Raw genomic sequence first — 10,974 nt, 5'->3', positions numbered from 1 at the left:
TTCGGGCATAATGGTCAACATATGGGCATTTAACGGAAACATGCATATGAACAAGATATCTAATGAACCACATTGTATAATCACAGGAGGATATACTAACATGTTAATAGGTTCAAAAGAAGCTCTAAGGTATTTTTAATCTTGACTAAAACGGGTCAGAACTGAAAGTCAAGGCGAAAGTCAAACTATGCGACTTTCGGTTCCGAACCGGGTCTAAACAGAAAATTGTCGAGTTGAACATGTTGGGACATGTTCTTATACTTATTACCAAGTTATATTAATGTTCAAATAGGTTACATACAACCTACATTGCTAATTATGCGTTAATTCGAAATTAAGCATTCTGTTGACTTTTTATAATTAGCTTTGACTCGACAATTGACATGCTTAGAGTGGGAATCTGGAAATACCCTTTTAAGGGTTTGTTACCCACTTAATTACCTTCCTAAAGGTATCTTTAATTCGTGATTAGACAAAGCACATTATGCTTAATCACGAAGTCAAACCTTAATTACGACGGTTTGACTTTTACTTAATTAACTAAGCTAGAAAGGATTTAAGATGGTTAAGGACACTTACAAGAGTCCTAAGATGGATTAGAGAGCCTAAGAAAATGTGTTGGTGACCAGAGGAGCTCCAGAAAGTCTTTAGCCAAATGTTCCAACTGAGCAAGTTTCAAAGAACACACTTGAACTATTCATATAGTGAACTAGATGCCTTAGGATCTTGCCAAGCAACTCTAGGATAGTTACAAGATCATCCCAGATGTCCCTAAGGGTCTATATACTGCCTAGGAAGCCCATAGAATCAGAATTTTACGTTTTAAGTCGGTTAAAGGGCTGGACAGGCAGCCGTCCAAAACATACTGCCAGCGACGGTCTTACGGACCGTAAGCTTGAGGCCTTACGGTCCGTAAGGACCTCTTGCGGACCGTATGCTACATGATTTACGGTCCGTAACAGACTTTACTGAAACATGGTTCAGGTGCCCACCTTACGGACCGTAAGCCTAGGGCTTTGCGGTCCGTAACCGATCCATGCGGAACATTCCCAGGTACCCTGCTTACGGACCGTAAGCCAAGGGCCTTGCGGTCCGTAAGCGATGGCCAGAAGACAAAAGTTTGCAAACTTTTAAGTCTTGACCATGCAACCACAAAAACCCGAAACATGCTGCCTCTTTTCAGATGTGGGACCTTCAAGACCAGCCATTGCATGCCTTACTTCTTCTTACATGTTCCCCATTCATATCAACCTATTAAGGGACTTGTATTTTGACGGAGATTCAAAGAAGTGAGTCTTGGACTTTCATAGGAGTTGGCCAAGCTTATAACAATTCTTATTCATAAGAATTTTATTTAATTTAGGAGTAGTAACAACCTATAATTCCATAGCCCTTAATAAAGATGGAACTTTATTTATTTGAGAGCAACCGGTTATCGAATGAGATGATCATCAATTGATTTAAGGATCTTGGGATTTATAAAAATTTCGGGTCGCTCAGAGGTGATTTAATAACGTGTCGCCCTTGGGTCGTTCAGAGGTATTTTAAATAACATGACGCCCCTTTTTATTAGAAATCCTACCACATATCTCTTTATTTAAATCCGGTTTTTCTGACATGTCTGTCACGGAGGACACGTGTCTTTATTCAATTGGACAGGAATTTTCGAGGTGTTACATCCTCACCCCCTTAAAAGAAATCTCGACCTCGAGATTTACTGAAACAATTGAGGGTATTTCTCCTTCATCGTGGATTCTAACTCCCACGTATAATCAGGACCTCTACGGCCCTCCCATTTAACCTTGACAATGGGTACGTGCTTCCTTCGAAGCTTCTTTACCTGTCGGTCCTCAATCGACATAGGTTTTTCTATAAACCTCAAGCTTTCATCAATATGCACATCTGTATGTGGTATGACTAGCGATTCATCAGCCAGACACTTCTTCAAATTGCAGATGTGGAACACATTGTGAATACCACTAAGCTCTTCAGGTAAGTTCAACTTATAAGCCACTGATCCTACACATTCGATGATCTCGAATGGTCCAATGTATCTTGGGCTTAGCTTACCTTTCTTGCCAAATCTCATTACCCCTTTCCAAGGTGATACCTTGAGCAAAACCTTATCGCCAACCTCGAACTTGAGGGACTTTCGCTTACCATCAGCATAGCTCTTTTGCCTATCACGGGCAGCTTTTAGGTGCTCAGTGATTTGGGTAACTTTGTCAGTCGTCTCCAGGACTAATTCGGGTCCTGATACTTGAACGTCTCCTACCTCTGCCCAACAAATGGGTGTTCTGCACTTCCTACCGTATAGTGCCTCAAAAGGCGCAGCCTTAATGCTGGTGTGGTAGCTATTATTGTATGAGAACTCGATCAGAGGCAGGTGTCTATCCCAACTTCCGCCTAAGTCAATCACGCATGCTCGAAGCATGTCCTCCAGGGTTTGAATAGTACGCTCACTTTGCCCATCCGTCTGAGGATGATAAGCTGTACTAAAATTTAGCTGCGTACCCAGTGACCTTTGGAAACTTTTCCAGAAGTGAGATGTATATCTGGTATCCCTATCAGAGATGATGGATACTGGTACGCCATGCAGGGCTACTATCTTATCCACGTACAGTTGGGCTAGCATGTCAGAACTGAAAGTTTCTCTAATGGGTAGGAAATGAGCTGACTTAGTCAGTCGATCAACTATCACCCAAATAGTGTCATTTCCCTTCGGTGTTTTAGGCAACTTGGTAATGAAATCCATTGTTACCATTTCCCATTTCTAGGTGGGAATCTCAGGCTGTTGCAGCAAACCTGACGGTTTCTGATGCTCAGCTTTAACTTGAGCGCACGTCAGACATTTAGCCACATGGGTGGCTATAGACTTTTTCAAGCCTATCCACCAGTAATTTGCCTTTACATCCTGGTACATCTTGTCCGCTCCAGGATGGACGGAATATTTGGAACTGTGGGCTTCCTTAAGGATAACGTCACGAAGACCTCCAAAAATAGGAACCCATATTCTTCCATTCAATCTCAGGATTCCGTCTTTGCCATAGGATGACTGTTCTTCTGTCACTCCTAGCTTTTCATTCGGGTAGTTAGCTTCTAGCACTGCTTCTTTCTGTGCAGCTAACAACCTTTCATTTAGACTGTTCCTCACCTCAATGCTTTTGGCATTGATTCTGATTGGCTTTATCCTTTCCTTCCTGCTCAGGGCATCTGCGACTACATTGGCCTTGCCTGGATGGTATCGTATTTCACAATCATAGTCATTTAGAGTTTCCATCCATCGTCGCTGCCTCATGTTTAATTCTTTCTGGTTGAACAGGTGTTGAAGGCTTTTGTGATCAGAATAGATCACACATTTAGTGCCATACAAATAGTGCCTCCACAACTTCAGTGCAAATACAACGGCACCCAATTCCAAATCATGAGTGGTGTAATTCTTCTCGTGCACTTTCAATTGTCGTGAAGCGTAGGCAATGACCTTGCCTTTCTGCATCAACACACAACCCATCCCGGTGTGTGATGCATCACAATAGACTACAAATTCATCAATTCCATCAGGTAATGTTAACACAGGAGCGTTACTTAATTTCTGCTTCAAAGTATCGAATGACTCTTGCTGCTTAGGTCCCCAATTGAACTTGCTATTCTTGCGAGTCAGCAAAGTTAGGGGTGCTGCAATTCTTGAGAAATTTTCGATGAATCTCCTGTAGTATCCAGCTAAACCTAGGAAACTGCGGATTTCCGTAGGCGTCTTTGGCTCCTGCCAATTCATGACAGCTTCAACTTTAGCGGGATCCACTTGAATACCACGCTCACTAACCACATGTCCAAGAAATTGGACTTCTCTCAACCAAAACTCACATTTGGAAAACTTTGCATACAGCTTTTCTTGATGAAGCAGCTTTAGAATACTCTGGAGGTGCTTCTCGTGATCAGCTTTACTCTTGGAATAAATGAGAATGTCGTCAATGAAGACGATGACGAATTTATCCAAGTAAGGTTTGCAAACGCGATTCATGAGATCCATGAATGCGGCAGGTGCGTTTGTGAGTCCGAACGGCATTACTAGGAACTCGTAGTGACCATAACGAGTCCTAAATGCAGTCTTGTGAACATCTTCATCCTTAACCTTCAATTGATGATATCCCGACCTCAGGTCTATCTTGGAGAAGTAGCTTGCCCCTTGAAGTTGATCGAATAGATCGTCGATCCTGGGTAGAGGATACCTATTCTTAATGGTAACCTTGTTGAGCTCTCGGTAATCGATACATAGACGCATCGAACCATCTTTCTTCTTGACGAATAAAATCGGTGCTCCCCAAGGAGACGAACTAGGTCTAATGAAACCTTTGGCTAGCAAATCATCTAGCTGTGTTCTTAATTCCTTCATCTCCGTTGGTGCTAGCCTATAAGGCGCTCTAGCAATAGGTGCAGCTCCAGGGACGATATCGATTCTGAACTCTACTTGCCTGTCTGGTGGCAAACCAGGCAGTTCTTCTGGAAAGACTTCAGGGTATTCTGATATAACGGGAATATCTTCAATCTTCGGCTTTTGCTCATCAATGGTTACCTGTGCCATATAGATGACACAACCATTTTTCAAACATTGGGATGCTTTGAGCATAGACATCTGCTTAGTCAATCCATGACGCGTATCTCCTTGAATGGTGAGAGACTCACCAGATGGAGTCTTGATTATTACTTGCCTTCTACTACATACGATCTGGGCTTGGTTATGCGATAACCAATCCATGCCCAATACTATATCAAAACCGGCTAACTTGAAGGGTAGCTGGGATAGAGGAAAGGAGTGGTTCCTAATGGATATAGCACATCCATCTAACACAGTCGAGACTGTTTCTAAGGTACCATCTGCTAACTCTACCTCATACTTAGCACTAAGGGCTTTAACAGGTAATCCTAACAGCTCACAGAACTTATTATCCACAAAAGACTTATCTGCCCCAGAATCAAATAATACTCTTGCGAAAACGTCATTAATGAGAAACGTACCAGTTATGACGTTATCGTTCTGGATGGCTTCTTGGACATTCATTTGAAAGACCCTGGCATTGGTCTTCTTTCCTTCTTTCGTCTTCTTGGCATTCTTCGGGCAGTTAGTCTTGATGTGCCCCTTCTCATTGCAACTGAAACAAGTTGCATCCTTTAACTTCTTGCATTCAAGAGTCCGGTGTTCAGAAGACTTGCATATCCCACACATCTTAGACTGGGATTTCTGTTCAAACCTGCACCTCCCAAAATGGTGCTTTTGACAGGTCTTGCACTTGGGCTTATCGCCCGACCGATGCTCGTTCCTCCTGGCCTCAGAGCCCTTCTTACCGTCCTGGTTTCCCCTCTGCTTCTTGTTTGATCGACGTGAATTATCATCTTCACGTTTTCTCTTGTCAGATTCCGCACTTCTTAGAGCTCTCTGTCTCGCTGCATCCTGAGTGAGAGACAGAGATAAGTCGGTGACAGATCGGAATGTAACAGGTCGCGAGGCCTTCACACTGGCCTTGATTTCTGGGGCCAAACCCCCAATAAAACGCGCGATCCTTTTTGGTTCAGGGGTCACCAGATAAGGAACCAATCTGGATAGGGTGTTGAAACTGGTGAGGTATGCCTGGCAATCAAGGTTCTTCATAACCAAGGATAGGAAATCGGATTTAATACGCTCAACCTCATGCTGAGGGCAGTAGTTTTCCTTGATAAGAGCAACAAACTGCTCCCATGACATACTATACAGGGTAGCCTTCCCAGAAGCCTGGATCAATGCTCCCCACCAGGCTAGAGCCTCACCTTTGAAGGACTGTGATGCAAACTTCACCATATCCCTCTCAGCACATCCACTGATGTCTACCACCGTCTCAATTTCATCAAGCCATGTCATACAATCAACTGCCCCTTTCTCCCCAGTAAACTCCCTAGGTTTACATGACACAAAGTACTTATACGTGCAACCTTTAGCACATGGGGTTTCATCAACCACAAGCTTCTTGGGGTGAACACTGTTTTCATTTGAGGAATGACGATCCTCATCTTTCTTAGGTTTGGGAGGAGTAGGTGGTGGCTTGTTGCGAACCTCAGATTGATTCTTTGGTTTCGCATGCGGTGCAGACAGAGTTCTACTGCGGGTTTCACTGTACTCACTATACTGTCGCGCTAAGGCTTTCTCAACCGCTTCATTCACAATTGCTTTTAATTCGGCACTGGTCACTAGGAACTTTGCATCATCACGGTTCTCAACCGGATGGCTATTGGCTTCCTCTGATCTGGTCATGTAGCGTCAACGCTACATAAAATTAATAGATAAGGTTCTCACTTAAAGGCTCTTTATAGTATTTCATGTTTTATTAACCAAGGTTTTAAATTGCCATTTTAGGTTAATTTTGTTTAAAACATCAGGATGTTGTTATTATCCTATAATACTCTTATTATTAGCACATAAGGCCTAGTCACAAGGACAATTAGGATATTTAATAACCAAGATTTTACAGTATCTAGGTGTTTTAGGTTGAATCATAGTTCTCTACCATTAATTAACAGGGAGTCATAAGCTGCCACTGTCTTTAGTCACGGAGGACATTTAATTATTGCCCACAGGCACTTCACTTTCAAAGAAGTGGTTAAATAATTTAAGGGAATTTAAAATTAACCCAAATATACATGGCCTGTGTGACTTTACTGATTCACAGTTTGCCAAGAGCATTAACATACTAGATGTTAATGATTGGAATCTATTATGTGGGTTATACCATCTTGGCAAGGTTTGAATAACACAAAGGCTAGGTTTTACCTCTAAGATTCTTTTAGTAATTAACGCAGAATAGTCCTAAATTGAGATGTTAATTATGGATCTTAACTTAATTATGGAACTACCATCTTGGCCTTGTTTTATAAAGCTAGGTCTTGGTTCACTTTAGATTTTACCAATTAATTATAATGGCAGATCCTTTTTTTTTAAATATTTCATTTATTTTCATAATTTATGCATGCAATAAAATGAAAAACTTAATTAAAACATCTCACCAATTGTTTTAAAACAGTACAATAATTGCCCAAACGGGACTTCTACTAAAAATAATTAAAAATGCCCACGCAGGGGCGGGAAACGAGAACAAACCCACGCAGGGGTTAGCTAACCAAACTTGCTCACGCAGGAGCGGAATACAAACCACATGCTCACGCAGGAGCTGAATACTGGAATAACAAGTCCACGCAGGGACTGAATGACAACATAAATAAAATAATCAGGGTTTTCAATGACCCCTCCTCTTCGACTTCCCCTTAAGCAAGTCTAACAGCCCTTTGAAGAAACCTTGCCGCTCTCTGCGGTCTTCACGAACTTCTTGTTCAACTTGGTTTAGCCTCTCAAGGACTTCCTGCTGAATCTGTGGCTGTGGCGGCTGGTACACCGGTGGAGGAGGTGGCTGATGCTGATACCCATAAGTCGGGTAACCAGTAGTCCATGGCCCTCCATATGGTCCTTCAGGATGAAGGGCATTGTAAGCCCGAGCTACTTGATACGGATCTACCTCCGCATAACCATAGTGGTAGTTGTAGTGGGTGTGCGTTGGCTGCTCGAATGGGTTGTATGCCGCTGACCCAGCATAAGCAGGAATCGGGTTATCGAAACCCAAAGGTGGTACCACAAGTACTGAGTTAACATCTGGTATAGGGCTTGACGGACCACCATTATATGGGTCTTCTTCCTCCTGAAGTGGCGGATAATGGCTGCCACTTGATGGCTGGGGAGTACTAATCCGAACTCCACCTCGCACGGACATCCGTGCGTTCGACCTTCTTCGCCTCGGTGGCTCCGGAGGCGGCTGCTGCTCTACTGGCGGTGGTGGCGGCGGCATGACTGCCACAAATTGATGACCCACCGAAGGATCCTGTTGCTGCTCGTGATGCGAGTGCTCAGACGGGGTGAAATACCAATCATACTGATTGAATTTTTCCATAAAACTGTCCGGTCCGCGGTATGGCGATCCATGGAATGATGACCCATCTGAGATCTCAATGGGATGATTCGGCGTTCCTGATGCAGGCTCCACGGGGTCAGTATCCTCATCCATGTCGTTTTCCCTTGAAAAGTGGTCTTCCGGTCCAAGTGAGTTAAAACCCACGGGTTCTGGCAGAAGGTTAGCCGGGTTAAATCGACTTTGGAAAACAGGTGTTGGGTCGCCAAAAGAATGATGAGAGTTGGATCTCTGTAGAGGTATGAAAGCTGGCGGTTGTTCATTGGGCTCATTTTCCGAATGGGGCCCAAATGAGTGTTGGTACGAAGGAGAGGAGCTAAGGGACACTGATCGCCTTCCAGGTTCAATATAGAGCCTCCATGGCTCTTGCGGGCTGGTGCTCATGGTGATGGAAGGAGTACGTCGATGCGACGGCCCGGCCTCGTGATCATGACCTGACACGGGTCCTTTGCCTCTACCGTGAAGGAATCTGGGTGGCATGACGACCTGCATACGATAATCAGACAACAACAACAATATAATAAAAGACTCAAAAATAAAACAATTCAGAGTTTGTCCTATGTTCAATGTCTAGACTTGGAACTCGCAGAATGTGCAATTTGTGCACTGAGATTAAACACAAAAGGCTAGTGTTTAATTCACTCAGTGTTGGCTCTGATACCAACCTGTCACACCCCTAATTTCCACGTGTCACCGGTGGGCCCGGTGGGGGATTACGTGACGTAGTTGATATCATCATATGTCAAACAACACAAATTATAATGCACAGCAGAAGCAAATGAAAATAGATTTATTTCAACTATTAATTGTAATATCAAGTATCACAACCAGTCAAAATAGATCCACAGGCGGATCGAAGAAAAAGAAAGAAATTGTTCAACAGATATATGCATCCCAAAAGCTTGCGAGACTCTATGATGCTAAGGAGAAACCAGCCTATTGCGTATAGCACCTGCACTTAATCTTTTTGGGGGAAATACGTCAGTTTGCACTGGTAAATACAATTTAACTGACTCATTTTGAAAATATTTAAAAATTGGTTTTAAATGCACAAGGCACAAAACATTTTATAACTTGGGAATAATTAAACAGATTTAAACTTGTAAAAGATTTACATGTTTGTTAACCGTTCAGTCGCCCGAGTCGTATCGGGTTTAAGGTTAAATGACACACCACATGGTATAAGTCCGCGGCGGGAAGCCAACATTAATACCTTTAAAATAATGGACATAATACCGGGTGTACGCCTACACCCGGGTGTCAAGGTCGTGGCCAAAAATGATGCCAAGGATATCCGGGACATGGTCATTAAGCTCCCAAAGGCATAAAAACAAACAACACCAAGTTTTTAAACGGGTCCCATTGATAATACCCAACTACTAATGAGATGGGGTCAATCGCCCGACCAAACGGTATTTTATATACCGTACCCCCAAGCCCGTATAAGGGAAAATAAGTTAAAAGTATTTACCTGAGCAAGTATAACCACAAATTCAAAAATGCACGTGTCTTTTACTGGGCTCCTATTCTGGAACGAAGGTTATAATAACCTATTAGAATCCTAACGGGTCTTTTAACATAGCCTAAGCTTAGACCGGTTAGTTTCGAAGAATAAATATGGTTTAATCGCGAGGAATGCGAAAACCGGGAAGGAATGTGATTTAGACCCTACAAGCTTGGATACTTGTATAATATGGGTAAACTAAACACATTCTGAATTTTGAGACTTAGATGATATGGTTTGACCCGTTTCGGCTAATATGCGTGAACTAGTCACATAAGCCGATCCGAACGCGAAAGTGCGTAACGAGTAACCATATAAGTCATATGCAAGTTTTCCTGAGATTATATGCACCAAATATATTGTAATATCAGTAAGGTATGTCCAAATATGCCCCAAATGTTTTTATACGCCAATTACGCCTCATAAGGGCATTTTGGTAATTTTTACATAGGCTAAAAGGGTAAAAACGGAAAATCTGAGTTTCCAACTTTAGTCTACTGTTATAATATATATTTTTATAAAATATATCAGTAGGTAGTAGACCTTTTATATATAAACTCGTTCTGACATATACTATGTCGTAAAAAATGCCTAAAAAGGCGATTTGGAGCCATTTCCTGGTTTTTAAAAGGAAAGCTGATATTTTTATATTTCCAGAAGGCTCAAAATATCATATTTAATATAACAAATCAGTAGGAAAAGGTTTGGGGTCAAAAGGTTATGTAAAACTCATTTTATGACCGTAAGGGTAAAACCGGCATAAGCCGAAATAAGCTTAGAACCTCTAGTTATGCTTAGCCTAAAAATGAATAAAAATCTTTAAAATTCCCAAAATATTTTTATATAACAGTGGGTGTAAAGTTTTGGTATAAAATTCGGGTTTAGATAGGTTATGCGTTAAATACGCTAATTATTTATTAAGAAAGCTTCTAATTACGCTAATGAGCATAACTCTTAATCTATACCTCAAACTGATGTCAAATTTTGGGGACAACTTTATATTTCAGTAACTAAGGTGTCTACCCTTTTATATTTTCAAAAATTATAATTTTTGGACATTCGGGCATAATGGTCAACATATGGGCATTTAACGGAAACATGCATATGAACAAGATATCTAATGAACCACATTGTATAATCACAGGAGGATATAATAACATGTTAATAGGTTCAAAAGAAGCTCTAAGGTATTTTTAATCTTGACTAAAACGGGTCATAACTGAAAGTTAAGGCGAAAGTCAAAATATGCGACTTTCGGTTCCGAACCGGGTCTAAACAAAAAATTGTCGAGTTGAACATGTTGGGACATGTTCTTATACTTATTACCAAGTTATATTAATGTTCAAATAGGTTACATACAACCTACATTGCTAATTATGCGTTAATTTGAAATTAAGCATTCTGTTGACTTTTTATAATTAGCTTTGACTCGACAATTGACATGCTTAGAGTGGGAATCTGGAAATACCCTTTTAAGGGTTTGTT

The sequence above is a fragment of the Helianthus annuus genome, chromosome 16, assembly GCF_002127325.2.
Source record: "Helianthus annuus cultivar XRQ/B chromosome 16, HanXRQr2.0-SUNRISE, whole genome shotgun sequence".
Taxonomy (NCBI): domain Eukaryota; kingdom Viridiplantae; phylum Streptophyta; class Magnoliopsida; order Asterales; family Asteraceae; genus Helianthus; species Helianthus annuus.
This window is presented reverse-complemented; position numbering follows the sequence as displayed.